This window comes from Crocuta crocuta, unplaced genomic scaffold, assembly GCF_008692635.1.
Source record: "Crocuta crocuta isolate KB4526 unplaced genomic scaffold, BGI_CrCroc_1.0 scaffold264, whole genome shotgun sequence".
Lineage (NCBI taxonomy): Eukaryota > Metazoa > Chordata > Mammalia > Carnivora > Hyaenidae > Crocuta > Crocuta crocuta.
In genome coordinates this window covers 488,131-504,474 of record NW_027529597.1, presented here as the reverse complement: position 1 = coordinate 504,474, position 16,344 = coordinate 488,131, and positions in this window count along the sequence as shown.

Below are 16,344 nucleotides of genomic sequence, written 5' to 3'. Positions count from 1 at the left end.
CTCCACATGCAACAATTAGGTAAATATATAATTAAGTCATTATTAAAGATTTTTTGAAAATAAGTAGATATTCATGCAGATAAAACCAATATCGTATATTATCAAGATGGAGTAAATTAGAGTTGATTGATTGGTTAAGTTGTATGCAAAGGTTGGAGGTAAGCTGAGTTCCAACAACAGTATAAAGAACTTAATATATAACAATTTTAATGTGTTATATTAGAATTCAAAATGTTATACCAAAAGTATACCGGGATGTGCTAACATTTTTGCAAAAAAAAAAAAAGAAAAGAAAAAGGGTTCAATTCCCTTGACAAGTATCTTGGATTGGAAATTGTTGCAGACCAGGATGTTAGGGTTGGTGAACATGAATTTCTAAAGCAGTTTGGAAAATGCCAGGGTGCAGGGTGGGAGGAAAACCCACATCTATCCCAGCATCATGGTAATGAAGAAGATCTTCATTCACAGAAATTGTCCAGAAAGATAGATCTTTGCACATTTGTGTTTAAGAAGCATCTCACACTTGGGGTGCCTGGGTAGCTCAGCTGATTCATGGCAGGCTTCAGGTCAGGTCATGATCTCACAGCTCAAAGGCTTGTGAGTTTGGAGCCCCACATTGGACTCTCTGCTGGCAGCTCAGAGCTTGGAGCCTGCTTCTGCTTCTGTCTCCCTCTCTTTCTGCCCCTCCCCTGCTCTCCATCTGACTCTCTCTCTCTCAAAAATAAACATTAAAAAAGTTTTTTAAATAAAAAAAAATTTAGGGGCACCTGAATGGCTCAGTCAGTTAAGCGTCCGACTTCAGCTCAGGTCATGATCTCACGGTTTGTGAGTTTGAGCTTCATGTCTGTGCTGACAGCTCGGAGACTGGAGCCTGTTTCTGATTCTGTGTCTCCCTCTCTCTCTCCCTCCAACTCCCTCTCTCTGTCCCTCTCTCTAATCTCTCTCTCTCAAAAATAAACATTAAAAAATTAAAAACAAAATAAAATAAATTAAAAAAAGAAGTATCTCACACTTATTTATCCAAAATGTACCTTTTAGTCCCAGCCCTAACCAGAATCTATTCTTTCAGAAGACTTCCTCATTCTAGCAATTGAGCCAAATAAACATCTAGTTGACCAAGGCCAAGTCCAATTGTCATATATTCCTCCATTTTTCCTCACCTCAAATCTGTCATAAGTTCTATTGTTTATGATTTAAAAATATTTTTGAAATGTCACCTCTTTCTAGTAATTCTCTGGAGCTAATCTAGTGCAAATAACTAATATTTTGCTTTTCCTGCTGCAATAGCTATTAAATACTCTAAAAGCTTTAAAAATTCTAAAATGTAATCTCACAGAAGCCGGGGTTAGATTTTTAAATCCTAAATCATTTCACTCTCTACTGTCACTTTTATAAACCCTCTAATATTTCCTCCTTTTAAAGTCCACTTCCTTACCAATAGGATCCTACTCAATGCTTCACAGTAATTTTTCTGATTTATCTTCTATCACATACCTTCTGTATCATTATTACCCCCCATACCCACATATAAGAGATTCTTCTTCTTATTACTATTTCAGTGTATCATTCCTTTCCCATTTGTAGACTTCACATATACTCATTTTTTTTCAACCATGTGTAGTTCTCTTATCCTAAATCCTCAAAATGCAGGCTCAGTCATACAAGGCTTTGTTACATTATGCTAGGTGGGCTAATTTTGGAAATTATATGAATGGAAAGAAAATCGTGTTTGATTGGGCAGCCAAAATCTGTGCTGTAGGCATTTATAAAATTGTTTCTGTAATTAAACATTGGGTAGTCAATTATGCAAATAGAAATATGCTCCTGTGGTTAAGGAATTTTAAATTAGAGGGATATTAAAGTCAGTTAAGTGCTGGTCTATGTCATAAACTTCTCATGAGCATACAAAACCAACATTCATATATATATACACACACACACACATATCATAATGTTATGTACACATATATATTAGACACCACTGGAGTGGTGTTAAACTCCAGCATGGTTTATATGTTTCTAGAAGGCACCAGAGAGTTTAGTAGCACTTATTTGTTTGACATCCTAAGCATGGTAAAATTACTTAATCAAATTTTCTCAGAAAGTAAGCAGTGTCTTCCCACATCAATCTCTGTGCTGAAGGGTACATATTTATTCTTTATCATGGCTTATGAAATTAACTTTACCTTGAGATGACACTAAACAGTTTCGTCTATATGGGTCTAAATGTGCCTGATAACTTTTGTTTATTTGACTTCTACCATAAGACAACTCCTACATGCCCTTGTAATTTAAACCTTGACAACAAGTGCAGAATTACTTTAAATATCATTCACTGCATAGAATGGATAAATAAAACAGTAATTTACATGATTATGTAAAATATAACATAGTTGATTTGCAAAATAACTCTGTTGATGAACCTCTTAGTTCATGTTAGATAATACTAAACAACATAATTTTCCTTGGTGAACTCATCACAATAGATTGAATTTATAAACCATCCAGTGATACCTATTAAGAAATCAAAAAATTTGAGTTTTCAATCCTGATCATATTCAGGCATAAAAGTATGTTTACTTCCTAACTGGTGAAACGTGTGATTCCGTGAGTTCAGAAAAGAACTAGAATTAAATGCTGATTCTTTAAATGGAAAGTAGCATTTCCTCATTTGTGGAAACCAAAAGACAAAAACAATGTTACATTGAAGTTAGCTCTCTGAAAATGGATTCAAAAATTTTGAAATATTTATTACCAGTCTTATTTTTATTTTAAATATCTCTCCATGTATCTTATATAATATTTAACATTAAGAATTTTTAGACAGGCTAAGGGCATAGACTTTGTAGGAACACCATATGGCTTAAAGCCATGGCTCTGCCACATGACCTTACAAATCTCTGGACTTCAATTTCTCAACTGTGATATGTAGAAAACAATAATACAAATGTTATTGGGTTTGCATTAAGTAATATATGCAGGAGTTTAGAGCAATATCAAGTCTAAAAATAATGTTAGCTGTTATTGTTTACTACCCTTGCCCTAGCTAATATAATCTTTCTGGCACTAAGATTTTGGTAGGATTTTTCACTTCATTTTAGAGATGAGCTAACCAAGTCATAAACAGTTTAGCTAACTTGTCCATGTTCATCTGACTAGTAATTTTTAGAGCAATTATTCAAATACAAGAATTTTAATTGTAGAATGTCATCTTCCAATGTAGTGTGACAGTGAATAGTCTACTAATAGAGTGCAGTGGTCCAAACAAATAATAGAACAAAATTTTAAATAGGTCAAAAAAGGTTAATAGTGAAGGTGACACTTAAGTTTGAGTTCAAAGGACAGTAAGGGATTTCCCTGGAAGACCAGGTACGAACAGTTTCCCAGAGAAAAGAACTTATAGTCTTAAGAAGGTACTGATCATTTATTGAGGTAACACTAAATAATTCATTAGGACAGTAACATAGAAAAGTCACTGAAAGGGTGTCTGGGTGGTTCAGTCAGTTAGGCGTCCACCATCGTTTCAGGTCATGATCTCACTGTTGCTGAGTTCAAGCCCTATCTCGGGCTCTGTGCTGACAGCTCAGAGCCTGGAGCCTGCTTCAGATTCTCTGTCTTTCTCTTTCTCTGCCTCTGCCATGCTCACACTCTGTCTGTCTCTCTCTCAAAAATAAACAAGCATTAAAAAAATGTAAGTGGAGTCCACAGACTGAGGATATTGGACTGGATAGAGGTTAGGTTAGAGAAAGCCTTATAAGCCATATATATTTAAATGTAAGGACCCCCTCCCCCCACCACATACACACACACTGGAATTAACACTTAATTATAAACTGTGGCTTTTAGATCTGTTATTTCAAATTTCTTAGATCTCATAGCTCAAGTAGAATGGAAGTTCTGAAAGTTAGACCATACTCCTTTCTAGATCTTTCATAGAACTTAGCACTGTGTCAAACAGTGGGATAATATAATTCTTTTTGTTTATTGATTTGTAATTGTTTACTCTGTCAGTAAACCACACAACAGGCCCAAATATAATCATTTATGCTAAACCCTAGTCCCCAAATTGAGACTTAAATCTAGTTTGGGCTGTCCCAGAAATGGAAAATTAAATCAGTCTATCAGGAATCATCTCATCAGTACTACTTAGGTAATCTGCCTGATAGACCCTTGCCATCCCCTAGATGAAAGTAATCTAGCAATAACCAACCCACTTTTTGTCTAGTATAACTTCCTTGTTCCTGCTCTCTTCTGCCTATAAACACCTTTCATTTCATACAACTCTTTGGAGCTTCTTTCTCTCTACTAGATTGGATGCTGCTCACTTTGAATCAATTCTTGCTCAAATAAACTTTAAAAAGTTTAATATTTCTCAATTTATCCTTTAAAAGTTCTGATGTCAGAAAAGGAGATCAAAGGAGACCATAGGAGACCCTATTGACCACCAGGAACAACAAGGAACCAGTTCCTTGACCTCACTGATTTCTTGCTGCCACTGGAGGTTTAGGTAAGTCCCTCTCAGATCTCTCAATAATTTTTGCTTTATGAGTTTTCAGGCTTTATTTGAGCATCCCTTTTTCTAGACTGGGTTTGGATCCACTGGAGTTGGACTGGGTCCTACTTAAAAACCACACTTTGTCTAGATCAGACTGGACAGTCTAATGCAAGGCATCAGGTGAATAAAATGTTGTTTTGTTCCTAAACAAGCAAGTTGACCTTATTAGAGTTAATCTTGAGTAACAGTGGCCACAGTGGAGAATTGACTAAATCAATTTATTTGTTTATGTGATGCCCTAGAGAAAAAGGGATCTCAGTCAAGCCCTCACTGTAAAGGATAGAAGGAAAATTCTTTTTCCTCCTCTATAATTTCTGGTAACAAAAATGAGCCCAGTAGCTCACCCCACTCAGTCCAGAGCCTGCAGATGGAATACTAGGAAAAGTGACAGAAGCTGGCAATAAGTGAGAATTCTTATCAAAGTCAGTGCTCCTAGATCTCTATCTGTTGTGCCTGGTTGAGAGATGAAGGTAAAGTATTACACTGTCCCTTCCTTTCCAAATTCAGATTGGCAGAAAAAACATTCGTAAGAATTAGATCTTTGAATTATCTCATGATTTTGTGTTTGAGGACCCAAAGGTTGTTGATCCTTTCTCTCTCAAGGACAGCCATGGCCTTCTTGTTTGCCTCATTTTGTGTTCTGAAAACTTGGCTTGGCAACTATGAGGTTGGAAGCTCCCAAAATATGGCCAGACAAAAATGTGGGTTTCATAAAATTTGCATCTAGATATGACTGGACAGAAATCTGGGCTGCACTCCATTTGAGGGTAGGGTCCTACTGACTGTTCTCACAAGTTAATTGTCTAAATCTTTATTTCTTTTTATTAACTTTGGGAATGGCTCTGGATCTTGGGAGAGTAGTATCTTTTTGCACTCTCTTTAGAGATGCCTCTTACATCCATAGAGTTGATCAAAACTGCCAGGAATATTTTACTGTTTGTCTCAGTTGAAACCAGAGAAGATATTTAAAAAATAAAAAGAGTTAAGTAGCTGTATGGTCAGAAGTGGGCCAAATTGGAAGCTGATATTCAGAACCTTATAAGAAGTTATTATAAGGCCTTCTGCCTAAGCTAAAACGAAACTATGTCCCCAAAGAGAAAGAAAAATATTCTAAATACTTTATGGAGGATTTACTAAAGCATTCCAGAGACACACAGCTCTAGCTTTAGAACATAGAAGTCTTTTGATTTCCATCTTAGTTGAAGATCTTCCTGATATAAAGAAGTAAATTGAAGATAATGTAGTTAGATGTGTGAGTTAGCCTCCAAAGATTTGTAATCCAAATCTTTGAGGAATTAAAAACAACTGTACTTGTCTTACAAGATTAGTTTTTATAAAAACAGAAATGCAACTCCAGAAAGAAGTCAAAGTCTACCTATCCTTTTTTACCAATCCCCAAACCTCCCCTGAACATGTCAAAAGGCTTTCAGATATTGTAAAAGATCTGGACTTAGGGAACAAAAGTAACTCTTGGTGAAATTTGCTTTCTTGCTCTGTGCCTTTTGAGAGGTCAGTATTCTACCTGGCCTTCTATCTTATCAGAGGGTCCAGGGGTGGGGGTAGGGGATCTGGATGGCTCAGTAAGTTAAACATCTGACTCTTGTTTTCAGCCCAGATCATGATTTCATGGTTTGTTCTGTCAGCATGGAACCTGCTTGGGATTCTCACTCTTCTCTCTCTCTCTCTCTCTCTCTCTCTCTCTCTGTCCCCCCTTCTTTCCTTCCTCAAAAATAAATAAACAGAAGAAGAAGGAGGAGGAGGAGGAAGAGGAGGAGAAGGAGGAGGAGGAGGAAGGAGAAGAAGAAAGGAGAGGGGGGAAAAAGGAAAGGTTAATTAATTTGAAAGCTAGTCCCATGAAAAACCTTGAAAGTCTCTTTCACAATTATTAGTAAAAAGTTATCTGAGCAGGTAATCTTAAGTCACTCCATCTTACTCACTCCATCTGCTGGAAATATAGTTTCGATCTAACTGTCCTTTTGTAAATTAGTGAGCTTTCCATCTTCATATCTGTCTCATTACTGAAAGTTTTAAACAAAAGCTATAAGATCTCCTTTATGTCCATCTATATGTTTATATCTATGTAGGTATGTCAGAGATGTGTGATTCTTTTTTCTACCTCTGGATGGCATTTCCAAAATTAATTAGTAAAGAGCTCTATTTAATTGGCTTAATGTAAACAAGTATATATAAATCAAGCCTACTCCCAGAAATATAGAAACAAACCCAGTGGTTTTCATTTTGCATGAATTAAGAGAATCTTTGGTAAATAAAAGCTAGCTAAAGTTTATTGGTTCAATTAAATCAGGCATGTCTTTAGGGTTATCAGCATTAAACATATTACTTTTATTCTACCTTAGGTTTGCTAAAAGACAAATAAGCTCACATTATATCTGTTACAGAATTTGTCAGCAAGAAAGATAACTAATGATGATGTTTAGCTGTTTGATGTCTTGTAAAATTGTGATAATTATTTTTTTAATGTTTTACTTATTTTCGAGAGAGAGAGAGAGACAGTATGAGCAGGGGAGTGTCAGAGAGAGAGGGAGACACAGAATCTGAAGACAGCCCCTAGGCTCTGAGCTAGCTGTCAGCACAGAGCCCGACGTGAGGCTTGAACCCATGAACCTTGAGATCATGACCTGAGCTGAAGTCGGACGCTTAACCGACTGAGTCACCCAGGCGCCCTGAAATTGTGATAATTTTTAAGAAGGAGTATATTGAAAAGAAGTAAGATAAAAAATTTTAAATAAACTTTCCAACAACATTTATGTTGTATGGTATGTCTACTTAAAAATAGTTTCCAAGGGTCTCTGGCTGGCTCAGTAGGTGGAGTATCTGATTCTTGATCTCAGAGTTGTGAATTTGAGTCCTACGTTGGGAATACAGCTTCTTAAAAAAATAGTTTCCAAATCTTTTTTGATAACTTGAAGTTACACTGAGATAAATTAAATGATCTGGATATTTGAAGACTAACCAGATCATTTTCAAATAACTGAAGCATTAACTATAGAGCACAGGTTTGTCCACCTTTGGCTTCCTTTTACATAAGAACTAAAGATATTTGGGTCTATTAGGAAACATGTTTTTCTTTTGGAAAATTTACTATGAGGGAGTATATACTTCTAAAAATTATGAAATGTATTTATAATTTTTCCAATCGACAGAAGGCTAGCTTAGTAACACAGTCCAGAGTTGCTTACTTCTTAGTTTTCATAAGGAATTAAGGATTCTTAATTCTTTTTTTTTTTTAATTTATTCCACCAACTTTTTTTTTTTTAATGTTCTATTTATTTCTAAGAGAGAGAGACAGCGCGAGCAGGGGAGGGCCAGAGAGAGAGGGAGCCACAGACTGAAACAGGCTCCAGGCTCTGAGCTGGCAGCCAGCACAGAGCCCGACGCGGGGCCCGAACCCACGAACTTCGAAACCATGACCCAAGCGAAAGTCGGACGCCCAACCGACCAAGCCACCCAGGCGCCCCTAAGGATTCTTAATTCTTAAATCCTTAGTTTTCATAAGGATTCTAAGAGTTAAGAATTCTAACCAATATCTGTAATTAACACTACTTAGAAACAATAAGGGCGAAAGGAAACAACTGTGTATGAAAAACAGGTAAGGAAAGTAAAATAAATGTTTCCAGAATGAGAAAGAGGAGAAACATAAAAGTCTTTCATTTTGTATAGCTCCTCCAAGCTCTTTTCTGTCTGCTAGATTGGGTGCTGCCCAATTCAAATTCATTTTTGCTCAAATAAACTTAAAATTTTTAATATGCTTCAGTTTATCTTTTAACAATTCTCTCCCTTTGGCTCTGTTTCTCTCTTTCAACCACTGTAGGAAGACTTTTATGTGTTTTACTTGTTATTTTGTAATACTTTCCTTGGGAGCAGGGATTATTAAATGAACTCTACACAAGAGGAAATCAAGTTATGAAAGTTTGTGTAACTTGCACAACCTTATACAACTGGGAAGTCGATGAACAGGTATCTGAATGCAGGCATTTGCCTTTCTAGTTGCACAATACCTTGTGATTAAAGAGTAAAAGGCAAGGAGCTAGTCAGTAAACATTTAATCACTTTCTGGTTATCTTTCTCTACTTTAAAAAGATTTAATTACTTTCTGGTTATTTTTCTTTAGCTAAAAAAAGTCAAAGATTCTTTTTTTAATTAATGAAGTCTAAAATTAGGATACATTAGATTAACTAACTCAGAGATCCCAAGTGAAAAAATTAAGTTAGGTGGTAGTCAATGAAAGAAAATGCTTATATTTGGGCATATCTTTGTGTTCTGCATTTATAAGAAATGGTATGACAAAATAGATAAAATCATATTTTGAGCAAGGCTACCTTAGTTTAAATTGAGTCAGCATTTATTAGCTCTGTTACCAAGGAAAGTTAACATTTTCTGCCTGAGTGTCTTCATGTATATATGGGGGTTATGATAATACCCACCTAACAGACCTGTTCTAAAGATTAATTCAGCATTCAGAACAGAGCCTGATTTTGAACAGGACTATGAAAGTCTTTCAGATGATGATGATAATGATGATGGTGTTGGTGGTGGCAGAGATGATGGAGCTCACATGTATTCTGAATTATATAAAATCTTATATAAATATTTTAGTCAATATTATTCCAATTTTCATCATAGGCAAACAGATATAATGAGTTTCCTGGAGAGCATACTAAGGATTATTAGCCATGAAGTGATGTCGTACCCATTGTCTAAACATAGGGAAAAATACTTCTTAGGGAAGAGGGTGGAATAGGAGAGAAGAGATGAAATAGACATTCAGAGTTCCAGATTAGCCATGATTTGACACGTATTAGCCAATACAACCAATCAGGAGCAGAATTAAAGCCACTCCAACTTCAGGAGGGCTGACTCTTTGCAAGATGAATACAAATATGTTTGTTTTATAAGGAGCTAGTGTTCTCCTAGTATCTCCAATCTTGAGACATGCCATAGAGTTTTTTTCATAGTTAAAAAACAAACAAACAAACAAACAAACAAGCAAAAAACTTTGGTCCAGCTTCTTTTCAGCCTACTTCTCTCCCCATCCTGATTTGGATCTCAGTGTTTCCCTAGCTGAAACGCTCCTCATTTGGGGTTTCTTCCTTGCCTCCACATGGTAGAATGTAAAAAATGGTTTCTCATGATTATGATTATGAATATGAGGCACTCCAACACAGTGCCTGCCTTGACCAACTCCAAATCTCCTAACACCACAGTTGAGATTTGCTTTTCCTTTAGATCTCATCAATCTGGGATGGTAGTAATGGTGTGCGGGGGAGAGAGACTGAAAAGTTATAGGGGGAAAAATCAAAATGGCCAAGTTTGGATTATTATTTCATATATTGTAGCATATTTTCAGAAAAGTATATAAATCAAAAGAACATAGCAAGTGAATTATTAGAAAATAAAATTATTAGAAAATAAAGTAAAAATTGTAATAAAATTAGAAAAAGAACATACATTTAAAACAAAGCAAGGTCAAGAAATCAATATCACTGAGACTCCATCATGCCATCCATATGCCTGCTCCTGATAACACACCTTCCTTATTTCTTTCCTTGATTCCATTATTTCAATTTAAATCATTGTTCTTTAACAATGAACATTAATAAATATAAGTAGTGATATAATTATTCTTTCTTTAATTTATATATATGTAATTTATATGATTTCATATTTATATTTTATACATATACATACATATATATGTATATTGTATATACTTATACAAAGCATTGAAATAATAAAATATTGATTTCATAATATTATATAAAATTTTAAAAACAACATATATATACCTATAAAATGTTCCTCTAATACACCTAGTTTGCATAACAAGTTTATAAATGCTATATTTTAAGTTTCACTGAGTATGAAACATTCTATAATTTTCATTTTGTGTGTGTTGGCTATATATAAATATTCCAGTAGATTTCCAAATATTTGGTATATTTTTATCTTTTAATTTTGTCTAACTTCTCACGGGTAAGGTTGCACTCTTGCTTCATTTCCTGAATATGTCTATCTTGGTAAATATTCTGTGGACCCTATATAGTGGAAGTGCTGACAACACAGACTCCATCTTTGGTCCTCCATCTTGTTTGTGCCCATACAATGACCTCCCTCAGGGCTGTGTGCTCCAGGCCCTGTGGAGGTTAATGTATGCCTTAACTAGAATGTGGGAAGGCTTGTTCTTATCTTCCCTAAAGTGACACACAGAGGCCTCACTTTTGATTACTAGTCAAGGAGACTGTGCACAGAAGGCCCCACTTTGGGTAACTAGTAGAGATGACCAGCACACAGAAGGTACTGCTTCAAGCATTTCAAAGAAAGTTGTATAAAATAATGCACTTCAACCTTAAGTACTTAAGAATTGCTATATACTTTCTAAAGTTTAATATGTTTTCTTGACTTTATATTTTTTCTTATTTATTTGTGAAAAAAATTTAAGATTATTTTTTGTTATATGTATCAGATGCATATATAAATATACATGTAGATGTAAGAGATTTTATTTCTTCTGTTATTATTTTCCTTTAATTTATCCCTCACATTTTGTCATTAATATTTTAAACATAGTTAAAATTTGAAATAACTGTACAGTAGATAAACATATTCCAACAACTTAAATTCTATAATTATTAACATTTTGTCATATTTGTTTTATGGCACACAAATCCTTCTCTGTAGCCACTATCAATATGTCTTATTAAGTTTCAGGCAACTGTACACCTCACTTCAAAATGTTGCAGCATTGTATTATTAATTAGAATTTAATATCTGTTTATAGTTTTTAGGTAAATTTTATTGGAATGCATAAATTTAAAATATACAAAAGTAATTAATTTTTTTGCTAATAAATGCCAACATTTGCTTATCCATTTTTGTGTTGGTGGTGTATACTTGGGTTTTTCCTAGTTTAGAGTTATTAGAAGTAAGCTATTATAAAGATTACTGTACATATCACTTTGTGAATATGTGTATTAATTTCTCTTAGGTAAGTTCCTAGAATTGGAATCATTGGTTTAGAATATATGCATATTAAACTTCATTAAAAAAATTTTTTTAGTGTTTATTTTTGAGAGACAGAGAGAGACAGAGCGTGAGTAGGGGAGGAGCAGAGAGAGAGGGAGACACAGAATCTGAAACAGGCTCCAGGATATAAGCAGTCCACACAGAGTCCAATGTGGGGCATGAATTCACAGACCTCGAGATCATGACCTGAACTGAAGTCAGCACTCATTCAACTGAGCCACTCAGGTGCCCCTTAAACTTTATTTTTTAAAAATTATGAGAGTTGTAAAACTTCACAAAATTTGATCTTTCTATCTCTTCCTCCTGCATAACCACATGCATAAATATATACCACACATGCACAGACACACATACGGATACAGATTTTATAATGAACTGCTATTAGCAACACTCTCAAATGGAATGCTGTAATCCATCATAATTTTCCTTATTTCCTGGAACTCATATCCACTTTCTGCAAAACACTAAATTTTACTTAGGTTCCCTATTACCATGTTTTATACCCTGATCCTGTGTTTCCCCCCAGAGTAGAACAACACTGGTTTTTGAAAATGAAACTTCTCTACTTGATATTTGTACATTTCTTAGAAATATGATGCTTTGATCTTTCATCATTTAAGCATATTGATTTTTCTAATGATTTCCTGTCATCTCCCATCTTAGTTTCTAAACTACTCCTTCCTCCCCTATGACTTTCATTCTTACAGTGATTAATATATCCATTTTCAAAGATATGGAGAAAAGAGCTCCTCTCAGTAGGTTTATTTTCCTTCAGCATTGAGTATATTATTACCTTACATTGACTCTTTCAGAGAATACCACACATGCATATGTATATAAAAAATCTATACCAAGAAAGATTTGAGAGGGTTTATACGAATAAGTATATAAGGTGAAACAGAATAATTAAAGATAAAAGCAACTTAAACAATCAAAAAAGTAATGTAAGTAATAAGTATCAGTAGTCTGGCTCTTGATCTGCTAATAAATGTCTGCTGGAAATTAAAGCAGAACTGGGAAATAAACTGAGAAGCATAACTAGCTAGCTAACAACAGCAAAGTCTCTATCTACAAAGACAGCCTTGTTTGTGGTACAAGTGTTTGCTGTGCAGTCATTTGTTATTGTTGGATGAAGTGCAAGTTTCATGCCTGAGATCCTGAAGGTAAGAAGATGATGTTCTTGTCAGTTTCAAAGGCTTTCGATCAGACCTGACTTTGTTCTAAAGAGAATTAACTCATATGTGGGCAACAGTGAGGTTTACATGTAGAACTGAGAGTTTTCTTCTAAAATATATTAGAATCTTGTCAATTACATGGACAAGGCCTAAATTCTTTGACATTCAGCAAGGAAGGAGAAATTTAACCTGAAAATATCCCTAAAACTTAAAAGCAACTGAAACCATCCTTGCCTTAAGGATATCAGTATACATACTCTTCTTTTTAGTCTAAGGACACCTTAATGGACCCGTTGAGAAGTTTTAGCGATCATGGTCACTCCCTAATACGTGACTGTCTTGACATTGGGATTGTGTATGTGAGGATGTTAAATATGCACGGAATATACTTCTTCAAGATTGACTTTTACATGCTCATAATGTCATGAAGTTCTGATCCTGAGAAAAACAACCAATGGATTAATCTGTTGTAAGATTATTCCTGGTTGTAGGTAGTTCATATGTATTTAAAAATAAAAAACATTTCAAGTATTTCAAAATTTGAAAACTTCCATGGCCAAGAATATTGAAAATAAAATATACTAAATGCCCTCTAAATTTCAGACATAAGCATCACCAGTAGGACAAGCAAAACTTTTAGCTACTATTGTTAACAGAACTTCTATGGGGGGAAAGGCACTACTACAATTTTTTAATAACACATATGTAGTTAAAGAATTTTCAATAAATCAATATTTGAAAGAAAAAAAGCCAAAATTCCAATGAAAGCCCACCAAAGACAAAGGGACACACACAATGTAGCATATATGTGTCTTTTTCCCATTATTGGATTCAAGGAAGAATCTAATATTAGCTCCTTCTCTTCCTCCATTTAGTTTCAATTCAGCCCGGAAACTTTGGGTACAGACTATTTTTATTCCAAAAATATTACAAGTATAAAATTCCTCTGCATATTCTCTATATGTACTGTCTCTAATAGACCCAATCTAAATCTATACTGTTAAATGAGGCCTACTCTTCACTGCCCATTTCCTGCATCCCCTTAGGTAATGGATTCAGTAAATGTCTAAATAGAGACAGCATCCATGTACATTCCATACTTGGCCTTAAGGTGATTTGATTTAAAACTCAGTTTGTAGGAAGCCATATCATCCCTAAAAGGGAGCAAATACAGAATAAAGAAAACAATTCTTTTATTCATGTCTAGTTTCCTATAAAGAGAGTTTACACTAATGGGATACTTCAACAGAAAAATAAGAGAAGCAGTGGTAATTTCGATGAGAGCAGAGTTTCTAAATAGTCCTAACTGATTTCTTGATGGATGTGTAATATGAATTTCTACAAGCAAGACATTTCAAAATTATGCTCATAAAAGTTGAATTCAAGTTCTAATAAAATTCTAAAATAGCCTAATTACTCCTTGGGAAAGTTGTAAATTGTAATTGTCAGTTTTGTAGAAGTAGGTGGAAAAATGTAAATCTATGGTTTACATGCTTGAATATTATATGTTAATGTATTCTCAAATTAATAGTATGTCCCAGAAGATTTTATTTAAAGCTAATCTTCTTAAAAGTATTAACTCATAACTGTATAAATATCAACTGAAAAATCCATTACAATAAAATCAGAAGTAAGAAATAACAGGGGGTTGCTGTTATTTAATAACTAAAATGGTTGTTGTTACATATCTTTTAACAAGATATTTTAAAATTAGAAATACCACTATAATTGGAAATAGAATATCAGCTCTCTCAGTCTATTCTTGTACATAAACTTCATTGCCTATGGCTGCTAATTATTGAGTCATGAAATAAAGAAATAAAATTGGGGAGTCAGTGATTCTGAAAACATCAATTTTCCTATAATTCTCTCTTCCTTAATTAGTGAGACTTTTCATGTTGTTGTTTGCTTAAGTTATCTAAATATTTTCTTAATGTTCCATTTTACTTTGAGAATATTATGTTGACATCTCAACTATATGACAGTATAGGAGAGGAAAAAACAATGGGGAAATTACAATATGTACAAAATATATAGATAAGTAGGTGATAGATAAATACAGACATAGATATCATTGTATATATCATTAAAAATATAGTTTATTTATATCATTGCAAAATACAGTCTATATTAAAGGAATCTATAATTTACTATCTTCTTTCATTCGATATTGTCATTTCTATCTAATAAACCAAAACTTATCACTCTGAGAGCTGAGAAATAATTTTCAGAAACTCAATGGACCTTGCATATACATCTTCATTATTTGTGACTAAAAAGCATATTGATATTCTCACATCTTCTATAGATTTGCTCTTGTTAGCAATTGTTGCAAACACTTTGCAATCAATGCAAACAAAACCATCATTATTTCAAAGAAAACTTTGGTGTCATAATTGTGAATCTGCATCATTTCTACAATACCACACAAACACAAATATACATGTATTTACTATGAATGTAAATACAGGAAGAATTATATACATATACACATATATTAACTGATATATTTAAAATACATGTGTATTGAAACAATAACGAAACATTGGGGTGCATGCATCTTTTCTTTTTTAAACAAGCTTTTTCATCTTGAGAGAGAGAGCATGTGCAAGAAGGAAAGGGACATAGAAAGACAGAGAGAGCATCTCAAGCATGCTCCATACTGTTAGCCCAAAGCCCAATGCAGGATTTGATACCATGAACCGTGAGATCATGACCTGAGACAAAATCCAGAGACTGACGCTTAACCAACTGAGCCATCCAGGCACCCCACCTCACATGTATCTTTTCAAAATAGTGTTTTCTTTTTCTTTGATCATATGATATTTCTATTTTTAATTTTTTGAGGAACCTCCAGTCTTTTCCACTGTGCAGTTAAAAAGAATGAAATCTTGTCACTGTGATAACATGGAGAGACATGGAAGTTATCATGCTTACATGAACTGTTAGAAAGAGAAAGACAAATACCATATAATTTCACTATTATGTGACATCTAAAAAACAAAACAAATGAACATACGAAAAACAGAAACAGACTCATAAATACAGAGGACAAGCTGGTTGTTGCCAGAGAGGCAGTGGGTGGGAGAATGGATGAAATAGGTGAAGGCATTAAGAGACACAAACTTTCAATTATAACATAAATGTCAGAGATAAAAAGCATAGCATAGGGAATGCAGTCAATAATACTGCAATAACATTGGTGATGACAGATGGTAACTACCCTGATGGTGAGCATTGTGTAATTTATAGAATTATTGATTCATTACGCTGTACACCTGAAAGTAATATAACACTGTATGTCAACTATACATAAACAAAATATAAAACTAAGCACAAAATAACTGACTATACACTTATATGAACTTACACACAAGAGTTAATCATCTTAAACCAAATGACAAGAGGTGACAAGAAAAAAAGTGACAACTACCATTATATATAGCAATAATGCTATTTCAACTAATGATAATTTATCAAGAAAATAATTTATCAATAAATAGTATTAGAACAATATATAATGTATTTTCAACAACCTCATTATACGGTTAGTCATGTATTCATTTGGTT